The following is a 15,875-nucleotide window of genomic DNA, read 5'->3' as shown; positions in this document are numbered from 1 at the left end:
ACAACGAAGGAGAATATTGCAGTTAGAAGTTAAATGATCATTGGAGGGGTTGTGGAATAAAGAGCAGGCTGACGGCACCATATAGCACAAGTCTGTTCAAAGGGGCGAGATCAATGCAATCAGCATGTGAATGTATATTATTTCCAACACCACTTATCCCTCCTCAGCTCAGAATACCTTAGGTAGAGTTCTATCTCGTTACTTCAAACAAGGAATGCAGTCCTGAAGACAAAAATTTATTTGAAAGGTGCTTCACGGCACTATTAGCTTACTAAGAAATCTTCAAAAGTATTTGGAATAAGAATCATCCAATTGAACTTTTGAATATTATAGGGCTTATAATCATCGCTATAAAATAAAATAATATGATAAACATTTATATTTTAAAATAATTAAATTACTAATAAAATTGTTTTACTGTTATAAAAAAGACTAACATTTTTAGGAAAGGATATTAGCAAACATTGGAGCTTCATTCAAAGTATACTTTACAACAATAAAATTAGAAAATCAATTGTCAACTTGATCATCCAAAAACTCCTGCTGCAACGCGTGTCTAATCTAAAGAATGCTTGAATCTACAATACGAGAGCACGAAACTAACCAAGGTCAAGAATTTGTAGAAACGAGTAGAGGTTACTGAATGTGGAAAAATTACAATTTGCTACTTAAACAATTTATACGGTCCTTTTAGGACAGACCTACTACATACTACAATAAAAAGTTGTGTCCAAAAGACAGAATTGCACAGTTATTAGGATAGCGAGATGCATACTTTTTGAAGCAAATCTCTCTCTTTATCGTCTTGAGCAAAAAAGATCCTATCAGAAAATCACATTCGAAATTATTTTACTCCAAGTAGCTTTCGAGATATATTTCTTCTGTAATAAGGATAGGTAAACAGGTTAACATCCTTTATTTAAGAGTTTTTAGCTGTCAAGCTGTGACATTAATCAAGGCGCCGTACAACGAGAAAATGATTCTCGATATTAAAAGATAATTTTACAAGTCTTTCAAAAGAGTCTCAGTCATAATAAGTGTGTGTACCAAATTATAGCAATCATCTAAGTCAAGCCTAATGTAGCCTGTTGGACGGCTTTAATAGGAAAGAAAAGCATCAAAACTTCACACCAAAATATCTTTGGCTGACAATCATAGCAGAGACAGATTTAAGGAAGGCTGTTCCTCTAAAAATACAGATATGTCCCACTTGACGTCGAAGTTTTATTCAAAGTTAAGGAAAAGGTAAAAGCGCCTCCTCACTTGACCAATAAACAACATGCTAAGGTCAGAAAAGATAGAGGATGCCTAATTAAATTTAAACTGATTTTAAGGAAACATTTAAACACGTGCTTTATCATACTCAAAGGATGTTCATCGCTAAAGATAGTCTTCCTGATGGCGAGTTCGCTATATTGACTGATAACTCATTTGATAATGCATTATCGGGAGATATTAAATATGAGTGGCAAAAATTTATTTACCATGAAGTCAATTTGCTGATATTAAAAAGAAATGTCCCAAGTATTCGATGGTCTATGCGATCAAAACGTGATTGGTTGACTTCTGAAAATTTGAAACAATTTCAATGTTAAGTATTTTATATGGTTTTGAATTTTACACCTTTTTTATCTTAGTCCGTTTTTTTTTATTTGCCAAAGTGCAGTTGTTACCTTGAGGGATCGTTCGAAACGGATTGTCTAGAAGAACAGGCCTAGAAGAGAAAACAAGCGTTTATTTTAGAGAAGGAAAATTAAGGTGGTCACTCTGCATTACCTAATTCTTTCTGGAGATTTATACACTTACCACCCTGCATGGGGGTTTCAAAGAAAATACAACGGGGAATGCTTGTTCAAGGCCACTTTTTTCAATTACATGTTTTCCTCTAACGACTATTCTTCTGCTATGATCACCAAAACGAAATAGCAAGTCAGCAATTTGAATATTACTTTCACGTCTGGAGGAATCTTCCTGAGAAGTCAGACGGAATTCTTGGAGGGCGCCTGTGGATCCGCTTGTTTTTCTGTTTTCCTGAAAACCGATGAAAGTTGAAATGCCCTCCTATCGATTCAGTGTCTAAAGGTTAGATTTAGCGGTCTAGAAGCGATATTTGGATCAAAATGTCCCCGACCTGTCTGATAGGGTGGCCTTCCTAGCCAAAACGGTTGCGGAGCTGTATGGCGATTTTTTGAAAATAATTCATAAATGTCTGGAGGGCAATGGAGCTACTATGGGAACTGGAAGCTACCGCAGACTTCGACCCCTCACCGATTGTTGAACTCCGCCTGGACGACATTAATGACCACATTAATAGACCGTTCTCGCTTAGAGAATATAATGCGGCACGTAAGTCTCTTACTGCGCTCAGGCACGATGATATTACGTGCCGGCTGATTAATCAATTGTCTCCTCGTACTCATTAATTTTGTCCGTTTAACTTGATGCTCACGATCTTGGTGTTCCTTGTAGCTTGAACAAATACCATAACGGTGTTTATTCCTAAGTCAGCGGACAGGAGATACAGACCTATATAATTGACAAAGAGATTCGTATTGTCCCTTTAATTCAATTTTTAGAAGACGTAGAGTAGCCATAGATTTCGTGGTGATTCTTGTCACTAGCATTGCGTTTGTGATCACCAAGAGTCATCATTCATTCAATTTGTTCATAAAATTTGTTTGTAACAAATAAATGGTGTAATAGACAATTATTAGTATTCCATGAGTCCGTTGATATTCGTTCAAGACAATGTAAAGTTTTGCCGAATAGTTATTAAATCCTAAAAAATTGTTATATACAAAATAGCAGTTTTTATATATGTTTAGTGGAAAAATAATTATTAAATAGTTAAAGGAGACAAGAGTTCAACTTGCCCGCGCGTTGGAAAAATTTTTCTTCTTTGCTTAAAGTTTGAAAGATATTTTCGGAAGGAGAAGGTTCAATAAAGGTGGTTTTCGGTCCATCTACTGATAAATCTCAAGAGAGTTCTATTTGATTTACCTAAGTAGGTTTCATAACTGCTTGAAAGGATTTTTACTGTGAGTGATTTTATTTCACAAAAAAGGCATTTTTAATTTCACATTCTACATAAGTTTTCGCACCTTCGTTTAAATTATGCTGGTGTTTACGTTATCAGTAATGCCATTAAAATACAGATTATTTTATACTCTATTTAGACTGTAAACATGAACAAAAGAGTACATAATCTTAATGTAAGAATTTATTATTTTTACATTATTTTTCTAAACCCTTAAAGATCGCCATGGGATCGACAGTGCCCTGAGACTCTGCATTCAAATTTAAGAAGATCGTTTTTATTCAGTTTTTAATTTTTTTTTCAGTGTCTTAAAATCGAAAAATCATTTTACAAGTAAAATTATCTTATAACAAGACTAATGGGAAGGTCCAACAAAATTTCACGACAAAATATTAAAAAGCTTCTAAGCAATAAGAAATTATGTTTGGGGTCCTTAACTACCCCATGAGAACCTCAACGTTATACCAAAGTAAGGGGACTTTTAATAGGTAAAAAAACACCTTTGGTCGACGAGGAGTGAGGCAGAGGTGTGCCCTGATACATTCAATACCCCCTCACCTCCGCATGGCATTCTTGTTTGTTGACACCGCTTTCAGCCATTCTCCTTTATTCTTCTTTCAGGTTTCGACTTGTTTGCAGATTTTGTCATCCGCTGAATAAAATATTACTGCGCACATACGTCTAATTCAGATGATTTTATTTCAGTTTTATTTGATCAGCATCTGCTATTTTCACAACGGGTGTTTACATTAGTGTTTAATAAGCATTCTGGTCCACAATTTTTAAAAAATTATTAATATTTAATGGTTCTTTGCATTAATCTTAGGTTGTATTCATTTTTTAAGGATTTAGTTCCTATTTCCTTTTCTAAAATTGTTTTTTCACAAGAAATTATTTTATTTTTGTGAATTAAGTTTTAATTATCACTTATTATGCCGAAAGAAGAGTGTCCTTGTTACTGCAAATTTTTGAAACTAAAAAGTCATTCATCAGTCACTCAAGATGAACTACCATCAGATGTTCTCAAAATTTCATTTAATAGCATATTAACTATTGAGTCAAATTTTTGCGGTAGTTGTCGAAACTTGTCGATAAAAACGTGTGGAATTACATATACAAAAGAGCCGAGTTCTCCTGCAAATGATTCACAAAATATTTTAGAACCAGGTAACGGTTAGATTTCTTAAAATCTAAAATCTTCCAGTGAAGATGGAACTTCAGATTCTGACTGTAGGAAAATCAAACTTTCAATCAGAACCTGCATGATTTCCTAATCCAGGTGTATTGTTTGTCATCGTAAGAATAATCGTATCGGAATTAAACCTTTTGCTTATCTAAATAAACGCAGAATCGATTTCTCAGCTTTTTAATGATTTGCGTAAGGAGGCAAGAACAGAAGGGTTGATTTTCAATGATCTATCTGCAATTGAGGATAAATATTATCATATCTAGTATTTTTACAGAGTTCTAAAGCAAGACTCAATAATACTGCGTACATGTATGCCCTCAAACTCTGCTATACTTGTCGATCGCCGTTTTCGAGACTGTGTAAAGTTCTTAGATCTTGTATTCGTTTGAAAAATGTCTCCTTCACTCCAGAAGACATCGCGGAACTCTATGATGAAGCAAATGAATGTCGTTATGAAAGTCCAATGAATGGTTAGAGCAATCAATGGTTCAATAAAAACGTGGAAAGCTTTAAGTGGCGTTTTTCCAAATAGCCGAATCTCGTACATCGGGAATTACTTCAGACCAGTCTGTAACCTTTGTAATGATTTCCGATTTCCCAGAATTCATGACAAAACCGATAATTATCTGATCACTGACAAGATGATGCTATTGGCTTCGTGGCCTTAAATAGTGTCAATCGTATACCAAGAAACATTAGGAAAATGATGGAATATATTCCCTTCTTATCCACAAACAGAATAAATAGAAACTAATGATGGAACCAATCCTTAACGTGAACTCGAGTCATTTGAGTGAAGCATCGTCTTGCTCAGAAGATGAAGGAGAAGAAATAACATCCTTAGATTAACAAATTGATTCTGACGAATAAAATTCTTGCAGAGTACGTAGCCTCTTTAAGACCATAAGTTCTGATTGATCCTTATTTAACATACCTTTTGTTAGAAACGCGTCTATCCAAATTCTTTCAAACATTTCATAAATATTACAGCGGATATATTTGCTGAAGTAGAATATTTGTACTCTTTTCATGATCCAAGTAGGTGGTCCAAGAACCGACCTTATTGACCCTAATAGAGCTCTTGCTGGAATATATGCAAAAATATCTAGTATTACGGAAGGCAGTCGGAAATAGTCACCAAAACTTATTCAATAAAACAATTATAATTAAATGATAATAATAATATAAATAAATGACACAAACTAAAGATGGTAACAGTCCAATATATTAAAGGCATATTTTGTTTAAGTTGGATTCTTATTTTAATAGTGTGCATGGGGCTACCTCGATATACATTATCAATCACAGACGAATTTTTTTAAATGAAGTCAAGTGATCTAATCAGAGCACTCTGTCGAATTTGAAATATTAGGCAAAGTCTGGCTTTTACCCGGCCATTCAGGGACTGGAAAAATAAATTTTGTCAAAATTTCCAAATAGTTTTCCTTTTTGTACGAAAAATGTATATTTTCAAAAATTGCTTCTCACTAATTTTAGAATTAAAAACAATCGGAGAACTTGTCTAAAATTTAAAAATAACTTTTAAAAAATCAGATATGATAGTCACCTTTTAATATAATCTTTAAAAATCCTAAATAAATATTAAGGAAATTTACGAAAAAAATGTAGTAACTAGAGAGATTGAAAGGAGAAACCTTGTCTAGAAATATGCGCATTATTTCACAGGTTATACATATTGCAATTTATAAAATTTTACGTAATACATTGCTAATCAGAAATATATTTTTATGTAAAATATTAAACGCAAAATGATTTAAAATAACGATGTAGAAAATATTCCAGTAAAAAAATTTATTTATGAAACATTGATTCTTACCACAATATGCTTAAATAATTATTACATAAAATTATAACATTTTTCATTACATTAAACGCTTAGCTGCGCCAATAGTTATTTCTTAATTTTTTCTAACTAACGTAAAATTGTTTTTTGACAATAACTGACATCAATGTTCAGGAAAATTATACAAATATTTGGTTTAAGAAACATTAAAATAAAATGTAGATATCTGAGAAAAACAGGCTTGTCGCCTTTAGTCGTTATTATACATAACGTGTATAAGATATACTATATCGTAAGTCATAAAACTTTGAAATAATCAGTAGTTACATTGCTTCTAGAGTAAAATGAAGACTGATTTCACACTTCTTCCAGTCTTGTCAATTTTTCTTAATTCTATTGGTAAATATGATATCAAAACAATATAATAATATGTAATTAAAAAAAGGATTTTTCTTTTGATCTCTCTAAGAGCTAAATTGCGAAGGCATCTGACCGCCAATCGTAAGGTCTGTGGTTCACTTCCCAGTGAAACGAATGTTAGAAGATCTTTTTTGAGAAAAATATAATTTACAAAAGTTTATAGCTAATAGCTTAATTCAGAAAGCACCAGACCACCAATCGCAAGTTCTGTGTTTTAGTTGCCATTGGAGCAATTGTTAGACCATCTTTTTAAAGAAAAATATAATTTTGGAACTAGCAACTCTGAATTAGTAGACTCTGTCGAATGCCTGCTATACTTCTTTTCAAACTATGTTGTTCGTATATCTCTCTACACAAAAATATCAAAAAGCCGTATCTCAGTATCACGTCACACAGCACAACCCAGAAAGTGCTGCACTGAATGCCAATTTTAATGGATTTGATTTAATCTACAAATACTAGATGCGATGATGTTTACCTTCATTGAATAGCCAACCGCTTCATTTGGGATATTAATTTAAAGCATACAATAATGTAAATTGACATTGCGACTATTAAACAGTCGGGACAGTTCCAACCTGAACCTAATAATATAAGCATCGCTATTCTAATTTGACAAAGGTGCATTTTAAGACGAGATTAATTTATAATGGCACACTTGAAATAGAGTTAGAGGAGTACAATATCAAATTATAAATTGATTCATGAAAAAATATCTGAGAAAACATCTATTAATTGCTTTCGTGTTGCAGAGTTAAGTTGGCAGTTCGACTCCTTACCTAATGGGGATCCTATTCCTCGCACTTCTTGCGTCAGACCTTCTTCCTCTTCTAACAGGCATTCTCTAACGGAAAGGCCTCTTGCTCCTGCTGAGGATCCTGATCGTGACAGGTCCAGGTCTCCATCGGACAGGCCAATGGCGTCTCATTCAATAAATGTAGTTGCCCCTGCAAGTGTCTCCTCTACTGGTGGAAGCGACCTGATTAACGCCAATTTACATTTAAATTACAATCTTGCCAGTTCCATCGCTTCTTCTTCCAGGTTTATAGCTCCAACCACAAGGCTTCCTTCTCCTGACAGAATTGGATGTGGACTTGAAAATCTTCAATTTATTCGGCTTACATCTGTAAAGATGCCGCACCGGGTATTTGAACTTCGAAGATACACCTTTCCTTTCCACACACCACTACGCATTAGAATCAGTAACAGTCGTCCGACGCCTACGCCAACCAACGAACAAATTGTTTTATCAACTTTGGATGGTGACGTATGCGCAATATTGCAGCGTTATGATACTCTCGCTGGAATTTATATTTATGATAAGAATACTGGAAATCCAAAACGAGTAAAAATAAACATGTCAAGCAGCATGATTACCACATTGACCCGCCAAGAAATTTTTGAAATTCGGGTTGGGCCATTAAACCCAATCGCATCGTATTTTCGAGTAACGTATGTTCACCAAGTGTAATCTGCAATATTATCCATCACAAATTTAAAAGAAATGGAAAAAATTGTTGGTGAAAGGTTTATTATTTCTGTTTAAAAATGAACAATTATATTTACAGTTTATAATTGGTCACTTTTTGTAGAAAATTATATTATTTGCTGAAAAACTTCAGAAAGTTATCTTTTTGTTAAGAATTCACATTTGCGCACTCAAAAGTCAAAAATCTTATTTTGTGGAAATTTCAATATATTTCAATTTAAGAGAAATGTAATGGATTGATTCATAAATGCTGGCCAATTTGGAACTGTTTTCTTTTCAAGTTACTTAGTTAAACTTTAGAAAATCCTAAAACAATGCGTTAAGACAATACCTTCTTGAACCAACTGAACGAAAACCATAATATTTGAATCGTGTGTATTTCTTTGTGGTATCAATAAACAAAGATTAGCTACCATCTCACATGTTACCAAACGCCTTTCAATATTTCTCTCCTTCAGTCGAGGCCTGAGACAAAAGTTCGGAGCATCTAGCTCTTTAAAATTTAATGAACTTTAATACAAAAAAAATTTCAAAGCTGTCGAAAATTAACGGCTATGAACATTTTTGTAAGGAAAAAATGCATTTTATTCCTCTGTGCGCCACGGCGAATTAGCTTACTACCGCTTTTTTCTTGTTTCCTGTGACGATTTTCTCTTCAAATCTATAAATCATGTACATGGACGGCGATGTTCAACTTGCCCGCGCATTCAAAAAATTCTCCTTCTTTGCTTTCAGTTTCAAAAATATTTTCAAAAGGAGGAGGTTCAATAAGGGCATCTTACATCCCCTTTCAACTGCCCTACCCCTTTCCCTCACAGCCACATGGAGTTCGACTGTATTATTTTTACAAGATTTTTACAACTATTAATTTGTTTAATAGACATTCACGTGTACACTTTTTAAAAAATAATTATTATCTTATAGTTATGTACATTAATCTTAGATTGTCTTTATTTTTTAAGGTTTTTGTGCCTATTTTCTTTCTTTACATTGCTTCACAAGATATTATTTATTTCTTGTCAATTAAGTCTTAATTATCCAATATTATGCCGAAAATATAGCTTTCTTAATACTGCAAATTCTTGAAACCAAAGAGCAATCCATCAGTTATTCAGGATGAACGGGCATTAGATGTTTTCAACATTTCTTTTATTAGCACACTAAATATTAAGTCATATTTTTGCGATAGTGGTCGACACTTTTCCATTAAAAAGCGTGGATGCAAAAGAGACGAGTATAAGAATGAAGGCAAAAAGAGGTTGAATTTCGAAGACCTTTCTGCAATTGATGATATAGGTTATTATATCTGGTATTTTTGACAGTGTTTAAAAAAATCAATAAAACTGCGTACATAGGTGCCCTCAAACTCTGCTATCATTTTCGATTCTGGTTTTCAGGACTGTCTGAAGGCAATGAATGGGCTGATAAAAGCGTGGAGAATAATACATAATAATAAAAATCATAATACATTGATAATAAAAATAATATTTTTATCTGAAATATTAAACGAATGATAATGAAAAATAATCGTGAAGAAAATATTCCACTGAAAAAATTTATTCATAAAACATTGATTCTCATCGCAATATTCATACATAATTATTGTATAAACTTATAAGAGTTTTAATTAAACTGAACTCTCATGTGTGGCAACAATTATTTCTTGAAATTTTCTACTCAAGATAAAATTATATTTTAAAAATAACTGATTTCAATGTTACCGAGTTCCATACAAAAATATCGTTTAGCGAATAGGCAAATTAAATGTAAATGTCTGATAAAAACAGGCTTGTCGCGTGTAATCATTATTATACGTACTGTATATAAGACGTACTACATAATATGTCATAAAACATTGAAATAATCAGTAGTTACACTATTGACCAAATCCTTTATTAGCACATACATTAAATATTTTATACTCCGCTAAAGTAAAATGAAGACTGCTTTTACTCTATTTCCCATATTGGCAATTGTTCTGAATTCTATAGGTAAATATGATATCGTAACAATATAATAATATATCATTAAAAAAAGAATTTTTATGTCGAACCTCCAATAATTTAATTCCGAAGGCAACTGAGCGGCAATCAAAAGGTCTGTGGTTCGATTGCCAGTGAAGCGCTTGTTAGAAGATATTTTTTTTAGAAAAATACAGTTTTTAAAAAGGGGGTAACCCAAAAACGGAAATTCGTCAAAATCCTTCTAGCGGTGTAAGCGCACAGATCGATTTAATGATGACAGACCTTTGCGACCATCTCACAAGTTTATCGGTGTGTTTCTGGCACGCAAGTATGTCTTTAACTTTGCGGACAAATGATACACTTGTACCCAAAGGATACGATTTCTAAATATACGAGCGCTTTTAAAAATAAGAGCGCCCTGACGCCAAAAGGACGAACGAAATCCCCCTTCCCGCCCACAATATGACAGACAGGCGCACAGGAGCTCGCTTTGCTTTGCATTCGATGTGCATCTTTCACCGTACAATTTTTATATTTTCCGATTCCCGAACTTCTCGCATCATTCGACTTCGATTGTACCTTCAAAACTACAAAAGCAATAAATACAAGGAAAATAATTTTGACTAAATATACTGGATGAAGGTGTCTCAGGTTATTTCTAAAGTACACTGTACAAGCGAAAAAGGTGCTTGACATAGATGGACGGCAATGATTTTAATCACAGGTACCTTATTCGATGTCGACAGGAAAGAAGACTAAATTTGCACCTTCGAAGAGGCCTAATGCATTTTAGAGCTAGCTGGCGCTAGAAGCATAGATCTTCAGGTCATTCTTATGAAATACATGAGTGAACTCATGCTCAAGATGATTAGTGTCGCTGTCGAGGTACCCAGGAAAATTGCGTAGTATAAGAGATATTTGCAAAGAGCGTATGCAAAAGAGGAGAGGGCGGAAGGAGTGGTCTTAAAATATGTCCCTCTGCAAATTGACAATATTCGTTTTCACAAAATAATGAATATATTATTATTATTATAACACCATTAAGCCATTTCCCTTTCGGGGTAGGCGTGACTAGCTCGGTAGGGGAAAGGAGTAGTGTATGGAAGGGATATAGGTTTATCAGATTGATCCAGAATTCTGGTGCTATTTAAGTAAATAACACGTTCGTTCCGCAACACTGCTTCGACCCAGGTTGCTGATCAATCTCTCTAGCAATCTCCCCAAGCGTAGAACCTCACGAAGTCGTTATGTAAGGTTCCCCACTTGGGTCCATTAGTGGTCAAGGTCTTTTGTTTCAGGCGTCACTGACTGTACTGGCACTATATTTATTAACTATTTTCCGTCATGCTTTCCTGTCCTGGCATACTTATCTAGCTTTTTTTATGTCCATGCATTTTTTCATGCAGGCTCTCGTGTTTCTATTACTTCTTATGTCTCTTTTAACTAGGGTCTCATTCACACATTCTAACCATTCTTTCCGCGGTCTACCTCTGGGCACACTGCCATTTACTTTACCTTGATACATTTGTTTCGTTAGTCATTCATTTGGCATTCTCTCAACATGTCCGAACCATCTTAACCGATTTCTTTCCCATGTGTCTACTAGCGTCTATTCTGCACCACGTTCTTTTAGAATTATCTCGTTACTTACTTTGTCTATCAGGGTTTTCCGGCATGCGATAATGAATATAGTTTTTTATTGAACATCAATTTATCCAGCCAGTGCTGTAGTGGCGTACCTGTCAATTAGTAGATTCTGTTGAATGCCTGTTATACTTCTTTTCAAACTATGTTGTTCGTACATCTCTCTAAACACAGATATCAAAAAGTCGTATCTCAGTTTCACTTCACTGAGCACAACGCAGAGAGTAGTGCAGTAATTGCCAATTTGAATGCATTCGGCTCAATCTGCAAATACTAGATCCAATAATGTTTAACCTCAGTGAGTAGTTAATCGCCTCACTTAAAATATTAATTTAAAGAATAGATTAATTTAAATTAACATGTCAACTATTAAACAGTCAGGATAAATGTCTTTTAATGAAATATAATTTGAAGATGATGTTATAATTACTTAACAAGGTTCGAATCTAAATAATTCAGTAAATTTTTCACGCTCAAAATAGTTTTCATCTGGTACCTGGAGGGAAGGTGATACATTTGAGAATAGTTTTTACGTAAACCTAATAATATAACCATCGCCAATTTAATTTTACTAAGATGCATTTTGCGACGAGATTCACATATAATGGCACACTTAAAATAGGTTTGAAGGCCACGGTATCAAACTGTGTATTAAATTTTTAATCTGAGCAATAAACATACCTCATACTATATGATTCACCTTATGACATCTACGATGGCAGTGTGACCTAGTATCTTAACGACTGCCACATTGAAATGATAAAAAAAATTGTGAAACAAGTCGCGTGATTTTTTTTCACATGCCTACCAAAGTGCATCATATTCAGATAAAAGTTTTGAAATAAATCCTTCACAGAATCATCCCCGAATAATGTTCTCTTCATATTGCTGGCCAATCTCTTAAGAAGTTCCCCATACAAAATGTCCCTCTTTTCCTCTTTCTGTCCTGTTAATGTTGCTACTGATTCATGAAAGAATCCCTAAGAAAACATCTAATGATTTCTTTATTTTGCAGAGTTAAGTTGGCAGTTCGACTGCTTACCTAATGGGGAACCTATTCCTCGTAATCCTCGCACCAGACCTTCTTCCTCTTCTAACAGACATTCTCTAACTGAGAGGTCTCTTGCTCCTGCGGAGCATCCTGATCGTGACAGGTCCGGCTCTTTATCGGGCAAGTCAATGGCGTCTCACTCAATAAATGTAGCTGCCCCTGCAAGTGTTTCTTCCACTGGTGAAAGCGACCTGATTAACGCTAATTTGCATTTAAATTACAATCCTGCCAGTTCCATCGCTTCTCCTTCCAGGTTTATAGGTCCAACTACAAGGCTTCCTTCTCTTGACAGAATTAGATGTGGACTTGAAAATATTCAATTCATTCGGCTTGTTTCTGTAATGATGCCGCACCGGGTATTTGAACTTCGAAAATACACTTTTTCTGTCGACACAACACTAAACATCAGAATCAGTAATAAACTTTATGCGCGTGCGCCAAACTACGAACAAATTGTTTTATCAACATCGGATCATGAAGTCATTGCAATATTGTAGCGTTCTGATATTCTGGCTGGAATTTATATTTATGATAAGGAAACTGGAAATCACAGACGGGCAAAAATAAATATGTTCAGCAGCATGGTTACTTTATTGACCCGCGAAGAAATCAATGAAATTCGAGTTGGGCCATCAAACCCAATCTCATCGTTTTTTCAAGTGACGTATGTTAACCAAGTGTAAAATAATAATAATTATTTTAATTTAAATGTCTACCATCATATTCACAGTTTACGATTGGTCAATTTTTGTAAAGAATTTGTTCCGTTCATTGGAATATTAATCTTTTGTTAAATAAGGAAATCATTTGTGGTTAAAAATTTATCTGCTTTTGATGAAAATTCAACTTTTTAAATCAATAATGTAACTATTTCCGGTCAAAGTTTAAACTTTGTTGTTTTGAAATACACTCACTGGGTTGAAGATTGATATTTCTTGGTAGAAAGTTAACTTTTTCTTGAAAATTCACATTTTTGGGCTCCAGAATCAAAAGCTTTATGCGAAACCTTATCTTCTAAATATAAAAAATTACGACTTTGCTGGAAATTCTTCGCCTTCTTTCAAATATACTCTTATTGTTTGAAAAATGCAATATAGTTCAATATAAGAAAAATAGAATGGATTGATATCTGAAGACATGCAAGTTCTAAACTTTTTTCTTTTCAGTTTATTAGTTTAAGTTCACATTTAGTTCCGTGAAATCTTTTAAGCAGTTAGGAATCTACAAAAATTATTTGAAATGCATGTGAATACAGGTCAATTTATGAAAAAAATTATGAATGAGTGTGTTAAAATAATAAACGTACCTTGAGGACGCAAATCGATTCGCCCAACCAATTTAAAGGCACAATCTGTCGCAGGAGACGTTTGATTAGGAGAGCTACGCTTATTGCGGACATGTCCCGAATGCGGCTCTCAGACACGCATATCTATAAGACCATTTTTCTGTGCCCACCACCCACGCAAATTTAACTTTTTAGGCCAAATATTTAGTACAGAATTTGCTCAAGTTCGTTAAAACCAAACTTAAATTGGTGCAACACTGTAAGTACCTGATTTTTCAACAACAAAAACACTGGCTGGAGCAGCGAAATTCTTCGCTGGCCCCGACATTGAAACAAATAAACTTTATATGAGCGCATTATTTTTGCCTTGATTTTTTCAAATTTTTGCAAACAACTTCAAAGCCTGAAAGCTAACCCCTGTGCGTAAAACGGTATGTTGTGGCTACAGAAACCTTTCTCTGACCTCTTTATTATGCAAAATCAACTTAATAAGGGTACATAATTTTTGTCGTAATTTGTTTCAATTAGTGCAAACAACTCGAACTCCTAATAACTATTGCTTCCTCGGCAATGATTATGGTTTGGATAGCGAGACTTTTCCATAGCCCCAACGTTAGAAAAAATCAACTTTATGCGTGTGCATTATTTCCGTCTTTATTTGTTTAAATTTGTATAGTCCTGAAGACAAGAATTGCCTCGAAAGGGACTTGAGAGAGTTCTATCAAGCTAGCACCTCCACAAACGAAATTTCCAAATTTCTTTATGTCAGAATTTTAGGCTTTTTTGGCCTTTTTTTGGGCTGTATTGCTGATTTTTGGGCTCCGCTACTTTTTGTGAAAATTAAAATTTTGAGTGGAGGTGCTGACTTGAATCAAGCCAGCACCTCCACTATATAAAAATCGAAAAAAAAAATCAAACACGTCAGAATTTTGGGCTCTTTTTGGGCTCTTAAACGCACCAAAAACTAATTTCCAAATACCACCGCTAAAAAATATAACACCACCCCCATGTAAAAAATCAAATTCGGAAAAAACATAGAACACGAAAATTTTTCGGCTGTTTTGGGCTCTGAAATGCATGGAAAAAAAACTACCCCTATTTTCAAAAAACCACCCTTTAGAACCTCAAATGCACTAAACATTATATTAGATAAACCACCCCTGTGTAAAAAAACGTCAACCTTATAATAAAAACTTAAACCTTGATGTTGACATTTTTGAACAGCCCAAAAATCAGAGACCGTAGAATACGAAAAATATCAGAGACTATAGTAACACTGTAACATTCCGAAAAAGATTGGTTTACACAAAATTATGTTTGATTGTTAAAAAGGGAATGTTCTTTAACGTCAAGTGTTGGGGACCAAAAATCGGAGTAGGTATTTTTAAGAAGCCCAATAATCATAAACTCTACTGACACTGGAAAATTCTCAAAATATTAATTTTTGACAAAGTCACATATACATGGTAGAGAAGGTTTGGTTTTATAAGTTGAGGGTAGAAGCCCAAAAATCGGAGTGGATATTTTCGAGGAGCCCGAAAATCAGAGACTACTTTAACACTAGAAAATTTAAAAAAATATTTGTTGACAAAGTCATATATACGTGGTAGAGAAGGGTTGATTTTATACGTTATGGGTTGAAGCCTTAAAATCGGAGTGGATATTTTGGAGGAGCCAACGAATTAGAAACTACATTGACACAAGAAAATTCTCAAAAATATTATTTTTTGACAAAGTCCTATGTACATAGTAGAGAAGGGTTGATTTTATACGTTAAGGGTTAAAGCACAAAAATCGGAGTGGATATTTCCGAGGAGCCCATAAATCAGAGACTACATCAACACTATAAAATTCTCAAAAATATTATTTTTTGACAAAGTCATATATACATGGTAGAGAAGGGTTGATTTTATATGTTAAGGGTTGAAGACCAAAAATCATAGTATGTATTTTCGAGCAGCCCAAAAATTAAAAACTCTACTGACACTAGAA

The sequence above is a fragment of the Belonocnema kinseyi genome, chromosome 10 (assembly GCF_010883055.1).
Source record: "Belonocnema kinseyi isolate 2016_QV_RU_SX_M_011 chromosome 10, B_treatae_v1, whole genome shotgun sequence".
Taxonomy (NCBI): domain Eukaryota; kingdom Metazoa; phylum Arthropoda; class Insecta; order Hymenoptera; family Cynipidae; genus Belonocnema; species Belonocnema kinseyi.
The sequence above is the reverse complement of the archived record's forward strand: the minus strand, read 5'-3'. Positions refer to the sequence as shown.